The sequence below is a fragment of the Rattus norvegicus genome, chromosome 7, assembly GCF_036323735.1.
Source record: "Rattus norvegicus strain BN/NHsdMcwi chromosome 7, GRCr8, whole genome shotgun sequence".
In the NCBI taxonomy this organism is placed as follows: domain Eukaryota; kingdom Metazoa; phylum Chordata; class Mammalia; order Rodentia; family Muridae; genus Rattus; species Rattus norvegicus.
Window position 1 is genome coordinate 26599089 of NC_086025.1, and position 14970 is coordinate 26614058.

Consider the following 14970-nt stretch of genomic DNA (forward strand, 5'->3'; position numbering starts at 1 on the left):
GGGGAGTGTCTCCAAAAAAATAGAGATGTTCAAGTTCCAATTTACCTGAGGACTAGTGAAACGAACTATCTACGTGAGGAGTGTGGGACTCCCGTCTCTGTTTTTTTTCTTAGCAGCTTTTCATCTCTCGTGTCTAGCGAGGTCTGGAAACAATCGCTCTTGCCCTTTTCCCGCTCTTATGGGTGATTTTTGACCGTGAACTTTTGGATCACTTAGTGCAGCAGACAGAGGTGAGCTTAGCCTCAAACCTGGCTCTTTTCAAAGAAATATCAGACTGTGCTCTTGGGATGGTGGTTGACCTCTTGCAACGATCACTTACTTCATTCCCTACACAGCCCTTTCAGAAAGAGGCTGTCATCCTCATTTCACAGGTAAAGAAGCAAACAGGTAACACAGGCTCAGTGACCCACCACAACCTGTAAACCACCAAGAGGACTAGGATTTGGACCCGAGGCTACTTCAGAACCTGCTTTAGGAAATGGATCAGAACCAACGGCAGATGGAGAACACAAAACCTGCCATGTTGGCTGTCACTGATACCAGAATTACTGAGGAAAATTAGGTCATCGACAACAGACATAATTTAAGTACTTGTTCATACCGGCAAACTCATTCTTGTGTTATTTCGTATTGACTCTGATATCACCATGCAGTAGGTGGGACAAAGCTGTCATAATCCTTTAGAGTAGCAGGTTCTTAAACTTTTTCATATAGGATTCCCTTTTACTTGAGAATTATTTATTTAGCAATATGTAGATGTGGGAAATGGGTATCCAGATCAAACACTTATAAGAAATCGTAAAGAAATTTATTTAAATAATTATTTGGAGTACATATAGTTTCCCCATTTATTAAAATTGAAAACAAGTTTGTTCACCAAAGAGATGGATATATTTAATTTGCATAAAGAATTGAATCTCGGTGCAATATCTGTTACTGCAGGACATAGAACATCTTCAACCTTTTTCAGAGTTGATTGGTTTTGCAAAAAGCTTTTTTATAATAGCCAATACTGCTTGGCAAAAAGATATACAAAATGGCAGAAATATGTTTAGGGCTTTTTTTTTCCTTTTCTAGAAATTATCCTAATTCCAAGTCAAAATTTATTTAAGGATTGTTCTTGAAATTTGTTAGTGAGTGTAGCAACGAAATTTTACAGCAAACACTGTAACACAATGCCATCCAAAGATGAGCTAATTTGATCCTTACAAGCTGGTGAATGACAGCAAGAAAATTAAGGTCTTTGTTTTCTGAAAATTATACTGCTGTGTTTGGCTAAGAGAAGAAAGCTTTGAATGCATAGAAAAAAAATCTGTAATTCACAACGCAACAGTTTTACATCTGCTTTGTGTTCAAGATATTTGAGCCCATTTCTCGTTAGGGTGTAGTTCAAACCTTAGCACACAGCTTTAATCTCTCTGACTGGAATACAAACATAACCTTAGTACTCACCTTTAACCCAAACAATGATGATAAAAGTGGTTTGTAGGAAGAAGTAACCATGTTTGAAAGTAATGTCTAATTAAGGTGCCGAAAAGGTTACAAATCAAGAGAAAGATTTGACAGAATAGAAAATACCCAGCTCTCAGGAGAAGAGAGAGGAAAAGGAAGATCCTTAAGGGAGAAACAGATAATACGGGAGAAGAGAGTACAGTGCAGGAATATAGTAGAGTTTGTGGAGAGCAGTGCAGTAGAGTTGAGAGGGAGAGTAGAGCAGTGCAGAGAGGGAGAAGAAGGCAATGTTACCAGGAGAGTTTTACAGACAGATTGAAGAGAGAACAAGCTAGACACAGGTAAAAACAGAATGAGCAAGAAAATGAGAAGGAACCAGAGAATTAGAACAGATTGCTAAAGTTAGTGTAAGGTCAAACAGAGCAGTTCAGGGGCCAAGAAAAAAACCAGATTGAATAAGTCAGCCAGGAGAGGAATTTGAGCAGAATAAATGTGTTGAACCGGCCAGCTAGAGTTCAGAAAGAAGAAGAAAGGGTGAGCTTATTCAGCAGCAAGTCTCAGAGGCTGTAAACATTCTAGGCTTTAATGTATGGAGGCTAGAAGCTTCCAGAACTAGGCCTAGGGTAGCAGATGAAGGTGGTAAGCCTCAGAGACAACAATCACTTTGGCTTCGTGGCATCCTTGGTTTCCAAGTAATTTCAGGTCACTGTGTTGGCAAAGTATCCATGGCTCACCTGGTGCTGCTGCAACCCATAGTTAAGATTCGGTGCTGTGGACTCTCAGGAAAAGGTGGATTCATTCCCAGACATGAGTGTTCATTGCCCCTGATTAGCATATCACCTGCTAGAGTCGTCATTAGCTGTCTTTTGGTAATCTGTATACATGCTCACTATAATATACATACCAAAAAAAAAAAAGCACGAGTTTTTATAGAACCTTTGATTAATCCTTATCACGTTCTTCAGTTTTCTTGAGACCAAGCCTGCACACCCATGATACACAGTTTAGTAAGAAGTTTATGCTAACTGGCAATCTTGTTTTTCTTACAAGGTACGATGGTATTATTTCTGTTTATATTCTTACCTTTCACAAATCCCTGAACACTTAGGTGGGAACTTTGGTAATATATTTTCTTCTCTCTTACCCGTTCCAATAACCCACTTTAAGTGTGATTTCTCCAGTCTCAGGTAAAACACTTTTTTTTTATTTTTCTCTTACGTTGTGATGCTTTGCTTCCTTTAATTTTAACAGACAGTCTTTAGGCTTTAGTAAAATACAGACTTCAGTAGGACTACGTGTAGTGCCTAATCGTTGCCTAAGAATTTATTTTATACAGTCTTTTAGCTGAACTTTTAATGCATAATTCTTTATTGTTAAGTATGACAGAGTAAGCAGTCATTTACATGGCCCACTTACTCAAGTAAATGTTGAAACCAAATGTGGATACAAAGTATCCACAAAACTCCGATGGAAAATCTGCAAGCCATGGGTAAATGTTTGTTACAGACACAAACAGAGTAGCTGCTGTCTGTTTTTCTGTCTGCACTCTCTACCCTTGGGAACACAAAATATGTGTGGTGAGATTCTGTTCCGTTCATGAGGAAGACTTGGGACACTATATTCCACAGATAACCAAGAGTAAATAGTATAGTCTAAAGAGGGGGTATTTTTCTACACAACCACAGCCATGTTCCATGGTAGTTCTTAAATTATTACTTTAAATTAGTAATACAATTTGATAGGGAGCTGTTTTCTTGTATCCACGGAGTTATAATTTGTAGGTTCAAGCATTCACCTTCATGGCTTGAGGGTGGAAGACTTTTGCTGATATCAGGCTTATATTATGCCTTCCCTTCCTGTAATAATAACTGGGTTATGGTGGGTTTGATATTTTTAAATTGAGGATTTTTTTATCTTCTGAAGAAGTATTTTTTGGTTTTATTGCCTTTTAATTTCTTGGGGTTATTTTGGTGAGTATGATCATATTCTTCAGATGCAAAAGACAGACCAAGTATGGACACTGATTAGGCATTTGTTACATTTAGAAAAAGAATATTTACTAGAGTGTGACATTTTATGGGGAACTCCTCGATTTGTTTCAAGATGGTTGTTTGACTAAGTAGAGTTTCCTTTAGCAAAGAGTAAAACACTGAGTTCCTGTCTCTTTTTATTCATATGTTCATTAAGAGCTAACAAAATGTTTGTGGGGTATTTAAAAGATAAAATATATTTATAACAATATCCCTTTTTCTAAAGCATATGACCCTAAAACTTGTAAGAATGTGTGGCTGGTCCCTTACCATTGTGTAGCTCTTTTCCAATGACATCATTCCTGAAAATTAGCAGTGTCATAGTTTTGACTTGTTAAAAGATTAGTTTCAGACTACAATATGTCATATGACATTTAAAAAACCATCCTCTCCAATCAAATACTTCAAATAAATAAACCTAATGTGCCACATTTTTTACTTAAGTGCAGAATATGGTACTTTATTCACACCTAGAATCCAGCGATTTTTTTGTTCTTTATTACTCTTTCATATAGAGGATTTACACATAAACATTTTTAAAATGTATCTGAATAGGAACATTTGATTAAGGTACTTAATATTTTTTATAAAATAATTCTATTTGCCCTATCAATTATAAAATGATTCTATGTATGGCACAATCTATGGTATCTCCTATAAAAGAGAAAGGCTTTATTTAATACGGAGATAATTCCCAATATGTAAGAAAATTATGTGGTGCTAGCGTAAAATTTCATTCTGTTTACAAAAGTCAGGAAACACACAAAATACAACCTATAAAGCCTGTGGAGCTAGGGGGAATAAAGAGCTAACTTATTTCTCATTTTGGGTAGATCATTGTAGATAATAAGACAGTCAAAGTATAACATGACAGCTTCCTTATCTGTCATGTATCCGCTGAAGTTCACTGTTATAAACACCATGACCAACAGCAGCTTAGGGAGGAACTGGTTTATTTTATCTTACAGTTTATAGTCTATCACTAAAGGAAGTCAGGTCATAGACCTGGAGGCAGGATCCATGGAAGAGCACTGCTTACTCTCTCCTTCCCTGGCATGTCCCCGGAATTATATTCAGCTAGCTTCCTTTTACAGTCCAGTCCTACCTACACAGGGATGGTACTGCCCACAGTAGGAGGGCTTTCTTACATCTACTAGCAACTAACACCATAACCCACAGACAAGCCCACAGGACAACCTGATCTAGGCCATTCTTCAGTTGAGGTCCCATCTTTCTAGGTGACTAGTTTGTGCCAGGTTGAAAATAGAAAATCATTACACCATCCCAGCTAACCTGGCCTCTGCCCTTAAAGCTTATTCATGAGCCTTAATGTTCTTTCCTCCATCAGGGTAGGGCAAACATGGTTGTAACTGCCATGGGCATGCTTTGATTAAAAGCTCTACAGCTGTGATTTGGGTGTGACTTGTCCCCCAAAGGTCATAAGCCAGATCCTTGTCCCCAGTGTAGCAGCATTAGGAGATGGTGGGTGTTTTACAGGCAGAGCCATTAGAAGACAATCGTGTCACGGGGACATCATTCTTGTTAGAAACTGATGTAGTTCTTACAGGACTGGGTTAGTTATCATGAGGATGGGTTGTTGTAAAGCAATGGGTCTGATTGGTTTCTTCTTCATGTGACTCTTTCTGCTTGTTTGCCCTGGAGCCACGGGGGCCCATGCCAGATAATAGAGACACATGATTCAGACCTCAGCCACAACAACCATGAGCCTAATATAACACATCACCTCCTTATATGGCATCTATCTTCTGCTTTCAATTATTCTGCCAATCTCTACTTTTTGTTTGGAGTGCTGAGTTCATTTACACTTAACACGGTAGCTGCAACGCAATGTCAAATCTGCCATGTGACTGTTTGCTACCCACCTATCCTATTTGTTCCTCTCTTCCTCTATTACTGTATTCTCTGTACGAAAAGATATTTTCTACTTTGCCACTTATATCTTAGTGTTTCTTTTATTTCTTCAAAACCAATAAGATTAATTTATTTTTGCTATTCTCTTAGCAGGTAGTCTGAGCATTACAATTAATGTTTTAACTTGAAATGACACAGTTTAAGTTAATATCAACATAATTTCAATACATGTAGGAAACTTAGTTCTGGTTTAGATTCTGCTCACCCTCTCTTATTTGTGTTACTGCTTTTGTGTTAATCACATATTTATTATGTGTTACGAGCATGTCGAGATGGATTTGTAATCATTTCTTTATGAAGTTGCTTTGAACTTTTGGGGAGGGAGAAGAGTTACAAACAGAATGCATTCATACCATCTTTCATATTTACCACTATTTATCTTTACTCGTGCTCTTTATTCTTTAATGTAGATTTGAACTGCTGTACCACATACTTTCTTTCCAGAGTTGAAGTCTCTATTGGATGGCTGTTAAATAGATGGAAATTTTGAATCATAGTGTATTCAAATGCACCACCACGCTAATCCAAGGCAGACATGAAACAGAATGGTGTCATAGTGTTACCTGGAAAGTGAAGTAAAGTAGTTGATGTTCCAGGCTAGCCTAGAATCTGGTTTTGAACAAAGGAATGTGGAGGGAGCTCGAGTTAGCAGAGTAAGCATGGGTAGTAGGAAGACCAATGATGTGATAATTGGAATGAGATTGGCTGCCATAGGTTCACATGACTCTATACTTGGTTCTTCCCAGTTTGTTGGAACTGTTTGGGAAGGATAAGGGGGTGTGGCCTTGCTGGGGGAATCTGTGTCATTGGGTGTAGGCCTCGAAGGCTAAAAGCACTCACGCCTTTCCTAATCTCCTTCTCTTTGCCTCATGGTTATAGATCAAGGTGTGAGCATTCAGCAGTTTCTCTATCTTCATGTATTCTGACCTTCTGAATTAAACACTTTCTTTTACAGGTTGTTTTGTAGTAGCATTTTCTCACAGCCATAGAAATGTGACTAAGGCAGAGGTTGGCACTAGGAAGGAGGCATTGTTGTGACTAGCCTGGTCAGGCTGCTGTTTTGGAGGAATGGGGAAGAGTTTGCGCTTGTGAAGCTTACTGGATTGTCTGAGTAGGACATCAGAAGACAGTGGTGCTGAGAGCAATGTTGGCAATAACAATCCAGATCGAGAGATTTCAACAGGGAGAAATATTAGCAAATGGGCTAGAGACCATTCTTGGGCTATTTTGGCAAAAAATATTGTTGTTTTCTGCCCATGACCTAATAATCTACTAATTGAAAGGCTTTGGGTTAATTTCCTTGGTGGAGATTTCAAAACAGCCTAATATTGACTCTGTTGCACAGCCATTATCAAACTCTCCGGGAAGGTCTACAAAGAAAAGGAGCAAGTAGACAAAAGGAATAAAAAATAATACTGACCAAAGTATAAAGGGCGTCAGGAAATTTAGTGCTGGAGCCAAGGCTTGCGCTGAATGAGATGAGAAGATGGGAAGAGGTGTGTTCTGAAATGGAATAAAGAAAGGGATGTTCTCTAGGAAAGACCCTAACCAGCTGAGCGTCTGTCTCTTCTACAAATATAATTCAGTGGGGACAGGCTCAATACCCAGTGGGAAGGTGAAGCTTGATGGTGTTTCCCACGTGGTTCCAGCTTTACAATTATAAAGGATACTACAGCGAGGGGATTTTGAAATCTCCCTCTACAACTAAGAAAAGCCACCGAGGGCAGGCTTGAAGCAGGGGAGTCCCTGCATGGAGGCCCCGAGAAGCTAGTGTTTGAAGCTGTTATAAGAAGCCTGGATCATGTTAGAGACCCCAAGACCCTGGAGATGCCAGAGCTGTGGGACATTTGTCAAGAAGAGCTGCTAACAGGAGGGAGTGGACCCAGGGCAAGAGAGAGAAGCAGTGAAGCCAGATAGGTGCAGCCATTTACACTCTTTGACATTAGACACGGAGCTATGGTTTGGAATTTGCTCTGTTGCATTTCTGCCTTGCTTTTGTCTAGTATTTTCTCACAATGTCTCCACTCCCCGCTTTTGGAATGCTAATTTATATTCTGCAACACGTAGGTTGGAAGTTTCTAACTTTTTTTTTAAACAATTAAGAGAGTACCTTGAGTCTCTGAAGAGACTTTCTACTTTTAAACTCTGTTGAGATTGTGGGAACTATGGAGGCTTTTCAAGTTGAACTAAATCCATTTTGCCTTATGATTTGGCCATGAGCCTAAGGTGGCAGAATGGTTTGAATGAGAGTGACTTTCATAGGTTGATACTTTTAAATAGTTGATGGTTGGGAAGTATTAGGAAGTGTGTCCTTGATGGAGGAAGTGTGTCACTATGGGTGGGATTTGAGGTTTCAAAAGATTCAAGGGCATCCCCAGTATCTCTCTCTCTTTACCTTGTGGTTGTGGATTAAGATGTGAGCATGCAACTGTTTCTTTGATCCGCATCATTATGGACTCTAACCCTCGGAAACCAAATTAAATGCTTTCTTTTATAAGTTGACTTTACCACAGCATTTTATCACAGCAATAGGAAAGTAACTAAGATAGATAACATATGGGCAATTCCTATTTTGAAATCTTAATGATTCCTTGATTTAATTAATAGTCACTTACAGATACATGATCATAAGGATTCAGTGTTGGTGGTGGTTATTAAAGCTAACTTTTTTTTTTACTTTCTATAAAAATGAACACCCTCAAGTTGCTTCCTAAATTGCATTGACTCTAAAGAATGAAAAACATTTTCTAAAAGTCTGAAGATGTTGCGAAATATCTATTGCGTTCACTTTCTTTAGTCAGTGACCCATGTCAGTTACTGCCCCTGAGGAAGGTAGGTACAGAGAGATCACACACTCTTACGAATAACAGCCCCAATTTAGTCACCCTATCATGTGGGCCAGGCCTCCCTTGGTCACCCATATCCCCTCTAAACATTTGTCTCCCCCACTTTACACCAGTCTAGCATTGTTTGCTTGAAATTGATGATGTCCTTTGTTTTTTGGGTATTTGTGTAGACTACTGATTGACTTTTAAATTGACTGGCATCTCCTGGGTTTCTATACATAATTGTAAAGGCTATTATGTTTGAATATTTGATATTTATTTAATGCTTCTCTGTCCCCCCCAACCAAAACAAAAGAGTAGGATATTCCTGCTCTCATTGCAAAAATTCATCTGGATTCCCTCTCACTGTACCATAGTTAATATTTCCTAGGCATTGTCTTAGTTAGGGTGTGATTGCCATGAAGAGACACCGTGACCATGGCAACTCCTATAAAGGAAAACATTTAATTGGGGTTGGCTTACAGGTCAGAGGTTTAGTTTATTATTGTTATAGCAGGAGGCATGGCAGAACACGGGCAGACATGATGCTGAAGAAGGAGCTGAGAGCTCTACATCTTGATCTGTAGGCAGCAGAAGACTGTGTACCACACTAGGTAGAGTTTGATCAGACCTCAAAGCCCACCTGCACAGTGACACACTTCCTCTAAAAAGGCCCCACCTCCTCCAACAAGGCCACACCTAATAGTGCTGCTCCCTATGGGTCTTGGGGGCCATTTTTACTCAATCCACCACATCAAGGCACTCTGATTGTTTACATTCAAGAACACTTTCCTTTTTGTCATGCTGTTAGTGAATTGCATTCATTCCCCTTTATTTCATAAGTAGATCACGTGGGTTTTGTTGAGGATTCCTAATGAGATGATCTCTGTTTGGTTTTGCTTGGTGTCGGGCATAGTTTCAATTGCATTTATTTGCTTCATTAAGGTTATTCTTGGAATTTCACTATTTACAGTTTCACCTGGGTATGCAAATGTCTTCACAACCATACCAGAAATAAAAAGTCAAAGTTGCATATTTTTGAAACTGTTTCATCACCTTCTTCAGGCGACATTTAGATTCATAGACCATTTTTTTTTTTTGCTTGAATGGAACATATACATATGGCTTTCAAAAGGTTGAACAAAGTAAAAGGGAATATTATCTTGTTTTCCATTGTTAACCCTTGGATGTGTAATCATTACTTTAAGAAATACAGCGTGTATGCATGCTTTATTGCAAATGATTCTTGCTTTTGATTGTTTGAGATAGGAGTTCATGAATACCCAGGTTAGACTTAAAGTCACTGTCATCCTGATCTAGCCTCTGGAGCCATGGGTTACTATCCTGTGATGTCATACCTCGCTTGCTACTTCTGTAGTTACTGCATTTTAAAATGGGTGAGTCATAATACTGACTTCATCTGTGGACCACTTAGGCATTAGGGCACCACACCAAGTATCTTATGTAGTATACCTCATTTTTTCACCAATAATTCTCATTCAAATGGCCTGGTTGGTATTTGTAAAACACAGATCTCTGGGTTCATCATTGGGGCTTTTGATTTAAAGAGAACTTACTTATAAAATCCCAAGCTTTCATTGTTTACATGAGACCCACTTGGATTTTATGTAGCTTCAAGTCTGTAGACCCCGTTATACTTCATTTACTTTTCGTGTGAATTATGCTCATTAATCCTTTAAATCCCGACAAAACTAAGTTCCAGTCCTTTAATATAAGCCGTAATTTAGTGCACATTCTTACAGATGTACTTTTAATTTTTATTTTCAGTTTTAAATGTAGAAAAAGTTTCTTTCCAGTAGAGATTGTGGGTCACACGATCGGTGGGTTTAAAATTTTTATAGTTTTTATACATGCATGCTTTTGTGTCAACCAGAGATAATACTGTTCCCTGCTAATCCTGAATCATTAGTTTCTTTCCACAGATAAAATTTCAGACACTAAAGATGATCAGTCAAGTATTTTACTTGTCCTTTTAAAGTCTTTCACCAATACGACTATGTGTTACATGCTCTCTCTTCTGTATTAGTCTCTCCCCTATATTAGTTCCCTGTGACTCCTGCAACTACCAGTCTAAACCACAGGCATTTTACCATATGACAAATTTGAGAAGCTCAAAGTAGGAAACTAGGTGTTGACAGCAGTCATTGAAATAAAGGATCACCCTAATTTGAAAAAGAATCTTTAACATGCACACACACACACACACACACACACACACACACACACACACACACCTGCAATGGTCCTCTTTCCAAGTAAGATCATATTCTTCTTATTCTAACCCTTGCAGCTTTAGGCTAATGCAGTCAGATCCATATCATACTCAAAGCCCCATTCCCAGGAAGAACCCACCCTGGGTTTCTCAGCAGTTTGCTGGTGATATTTCTACTTTCGTTTCAGAGGGTTGAATCGAAAGTTTCCATTCTGAAGTGGTCAGTCAGAAAGGAGATCTGCAATGGTTCTAGCTCCCTGCATATTGAGAACTTCATGTAAAGGGGATTGTATCCTAATACTCGTTTACAATCATTGGTTGATTTTGAGTGTTCTAATCATGACTTTTTGAAAGACTTTCACTCTCCCCTTTCTCCCTCTTTCCTTCTTTCTTTCTTTTTCCCCTCTTTTTTTTCTGAGATAGGGTATCTCAGGCTATCTGAAACTTGCTACCAGTACATAGCCCCAGGCTGGTCTGGTACTTGCTATGTAGACCAGGCTGGCCCTGAAATCACTGTGACCCACCCACCTCTGCCCTCCAAGGTGTTCTCTATTGTACCCAGCATGATGACAGCTTTTCACATTCTTGACAAGAAGGTGCAGGCTTCACTCTTTTGCCACCCTCCATTTCATAGCCACTAAAACATAATGAGAATATCAACTACGTAATGTACATAAGTGGTTATGCTCTAGAAATTGGGATGAAAATTTTCTGATTCCACCCTATCCCAAGTGTGATGGTTTGAATAGTTATGGCCCCCATAGATTCATATGTTTGAATGCTTGGTCATAGTGAGTGGCACTATTAGGAGGTGTGGCTTGTTGGAGGAGGTGTGGCCTTGTTGGAGGAAGTGTGTCACTTATGGGCAGGTTTTAAGGTCTCCAGCTACACTGAGTATGGAAGATCGTCTCCTAGCTGCCTGTAGAAAACAGTCTTCCTTCTGGCTGCCTTTGGATCAGATGTAGAACTCTTGGCTCCTCCAGCAGCACGTCTGTCTGCTTGCTGCCACACTCCCCACCATGATGATAGTTTACTAAACCTCTTAAATTGGAAGCTTCCCCCAATGAAATGTTTGCCTTTATAAGAGTTGCCATGGTCACGGTGTCTCTTGTTAGCAATAAAACCCTAACCAAGATACCAGGTAATAGAAAAAAAAAGCTAAGTATAAGTTTTAAAGTCTATATCAACTAGGGGCTGGAAACAAACTAGATTGGAAGATGTTTTAGCTCATATGTTCAACAAAAATATATAAAGTGACCAATTGAAGCCCCCTTTGCGTTGTTTATAGGGATTTGGTGAGGAATCGTTGCTTGAGTTTACCAATGTTGGACGATCAAGGAGAGCAGACACCCCTCCCTTCACAGTGTCTCAGTTATTCCCATGATCAGCTCTTATCGCTTGCTCATTTTCCTCTCCAGTTGTTGATCTCTTTAATTTTAATTTATAATTCTGTTTACAGATTAAAGGTATGAGTTCTTTGTCATATTCGGCATTGAAAGTTTTATTTCTTTTATTCCCAATACAGTATTTTTATTGACTGCTGGTGCATTTCATAGAACGCACCCAGATCACACTCACTTCCCATGCTCCCTTCCACTCTTGTGTCCTTCCCCACCCCCACCCCCCACCCCCCACCCCCCAACCCACAAATAAAGAAGAAAAAAATACACCAATTCTAATTTGGGTTGCCCATATACTCCTTGGAGATTGGTCAGACTGCCAGTGGCCAGCCCCTTAAAGAAAACTGAGTCCTTTCCCATCCCTCCCCCACCACCTGAAGCCATAAACGGTGGAGCACTACTCTTAGCACAAATTTTAAAGGTTCTCTTCAATGGCTTCCTAATAAATAGAGCAGTTAATCCCTGTATCAACATAGATTTGCCAGCCTTCCCCCCCCCCCTTAAGTTCTGGTTATGTGTCATGTTCAATCTTTCAGTCATAGGTCATTCTTTAAGGTTAATATAACAACAGATGTATCTTCTCGTCATTTGAACAGCCTGGTCTATGCAGTAGGTTCCAGATCGGACATGGTTATAGAGGAGAACACACGTATGTATGTATGTATGTATGTATGTATGTATGTATGTATGTATGCATGTATGTGTGTATGTGTGCATGCATGTATATATATGATGGATAGATATAGCATTTCATATATTTTTCCAGAGTTCTTATTTATTTCTAGTGACTTACCTGTCGTCAAACTAGCAATCACTAAATAAGTCATTGTTTTCCCTTTGACTCGAGTTGCCATCTTCTAAGTATAATTCCTGGAAACATTAAAACTGTTTCTTTTCGAATACATTTGGATTCTCTTCCCTCTCAATTATTGTATCAGATCATTTCTATTTATTAATTTCATCATATATTTACATGATGAAAGGCTGACCTCTCTTCTTGCCCTCATTTTCTCTTTCCAATTGTCACCTGGCTATTGGCACACACTTATTTCTCCAAACTCACTTTCAGGACTCCAGATAAGTGGGAGGCACACAGAAGGAATAACATTAACTTTGAGGTGGAGAAAGTCACTGGCTTTGACTATTGATAGCAAAGCATCTTTTTCCCACTGAGGTATGATTTGATGCCCTCTCAGGCTTTCTCTGTTCTTAATGACTTCAGCTGGTGTGTTATGAATGTCCCATTATTCTTATATCAAGTCCCCCAAATTTACTAGGATAGAAGCAGTTTTATTATTTCATGGGTTAGAGGCATTCAAAATGGATCCCACTAGACTAATACAAACAAACAAACCTCTACTTTCCCTGTAGAGGTTCTGGTGGAGACTCTGTTCTCTGGCCCTTTTCAGCATCTGTGTACTATCTTTGGTCTTTGGTTTCAAACTGATTTTCTTAACTTCTCCTCATTTGTGTACATGATGCATGCACATGTGTGTGGGTTCATGAGTGTACATGGCTCCTGAGACCAGACGATGATGCTTGGTGCCTTCCTCTCTTGCTGTCCACCTTGTTTTGGGACAGGGCCTCTCACCAACCCTGAAGCTCATGAACTTGTCTAGTTTGGTTTCCTAATAGGCTTCATGGATCTGAGGGTCTCCAGTCTCCAATGCTAAGAGACAGGGTTACAGGGGACGCCCCTGCAGCTAGCTTTTAGATAAGTGCTGGGGATCTGCACTTAAGTCTTCCTGCTTGTAGGAAAGGCACTTATCAAATGAGCTATCGCCAGCCCACTTGTAGCTGACTATAGATCCCAGGCTCGCAGGCTGCATTGCTATAATATCCATTCCTCTTCCTTCTTCTATTTAAAAGGAATTTTCTTTGAAAAGGGTGTTTATTTTTTGAGAATTTTATACATATATACAATGTGTTTTTATCAAACTCACCTCCCTGTGCTTCCTCTGTGTTTCCAAGGTTCACATATTTCTACCACCACATCTTATTGCCAACTTCATGTAGTCATATACACATACATCTGTGTGTGTATATATATATACATATTATATAAAAATAACGATACATATATATTCATGTGTATGTGTGTTTTATTTGAGCCTATGTATTTGCACTACATACATGCCAAGGATTCACTATATGAAGAATGAAAAAGGATATTGGGTGTCCTGGAAGTAAAGTTACAGAGGGTTGTGAGCTGCTCGAAGTGAGTGCTAAGTCATAAACTGCAGTCTTCTTGAAGAGCAGTGAATGCTCTAAACTGCTTAGTTATCTCTTCCGCCCCATGTCTTTCTGTGTGTCTCTTAGTCTCTCTGCCTGTCTCTTTCTCTGTGACTCTGTCTTTCTCTCTCTGCCCTCCACTCCCAAATCTAATTGACACTGCTGGTTTTACATGTGTGGTTGTAAGGCCACAGATGGTCAACCTACCTGGGTCCCTTCCTAAAGGAAACTGACTCTCCATCCCCGAGAAACCACCAATGCCAATTTCGGTTCAGCTAGAGGTAGAACATTGTGAGCCCTCCCCTATCTATGTTGCAATTTTGTTTGGCGTTATTCTATGCAGGTTGTGTACATATAGCCAAGGTCCCTATGAGTCCATGTGTCTAACCAGCCTGTTGTGTCTGGAAAACACTGTTCTCCAAAAGGGCCTTTCTGATTATATTGTTCAGCCAGGATATTTCAATATTGGCTCCTCATCTCCAGATCCTTAACTTACGTACGTACGTACAGACAGACAGACAGACATATGCATAATCTATCTATGCACCAAGATATAGTGCAGGGGTTGGACTGTGGTTCCCAAGGGGGAGCCATTAATCTCCCAACCACAGTAACAAGTGTTCCTTTTACTAGGGCTGTCCTGTGGGCACGACACTTTCTCATACTCAATGGCACTTCTTTTAAAATTACTTTATTATTGTTCTATATTTGTATCGCGATGTACCTGCCTTGAATGTCATTGAAAATCTTTTGAAGATAATTTCTCTTGATATTGTGTGCATATCTGCGTAAATCAGGCTACTTCCCACAAGCTCTTCTTTGCTCTGAGTCATTTGGGATTGTGAATCATCTCAAACTTCTGAGCC

The 14970-nt window shown here is 39.4% G+C and overlaps 1 protein-coding gene across 15 annotated transcripts in view; it reads left to right on the top strand.

Annotated features, from left to right (window-relative positions):
* Nucleotides 1-14970, top strand: part of Anks1b (ankyrin repeat and sterile alpha motif domain containing 1B) — a 1165904-nt gene that overhangs the window by 398440 nt on the left and 752494 nt on the right. The gene's annotated exons all lie outside the window — the stretch shown is intronic.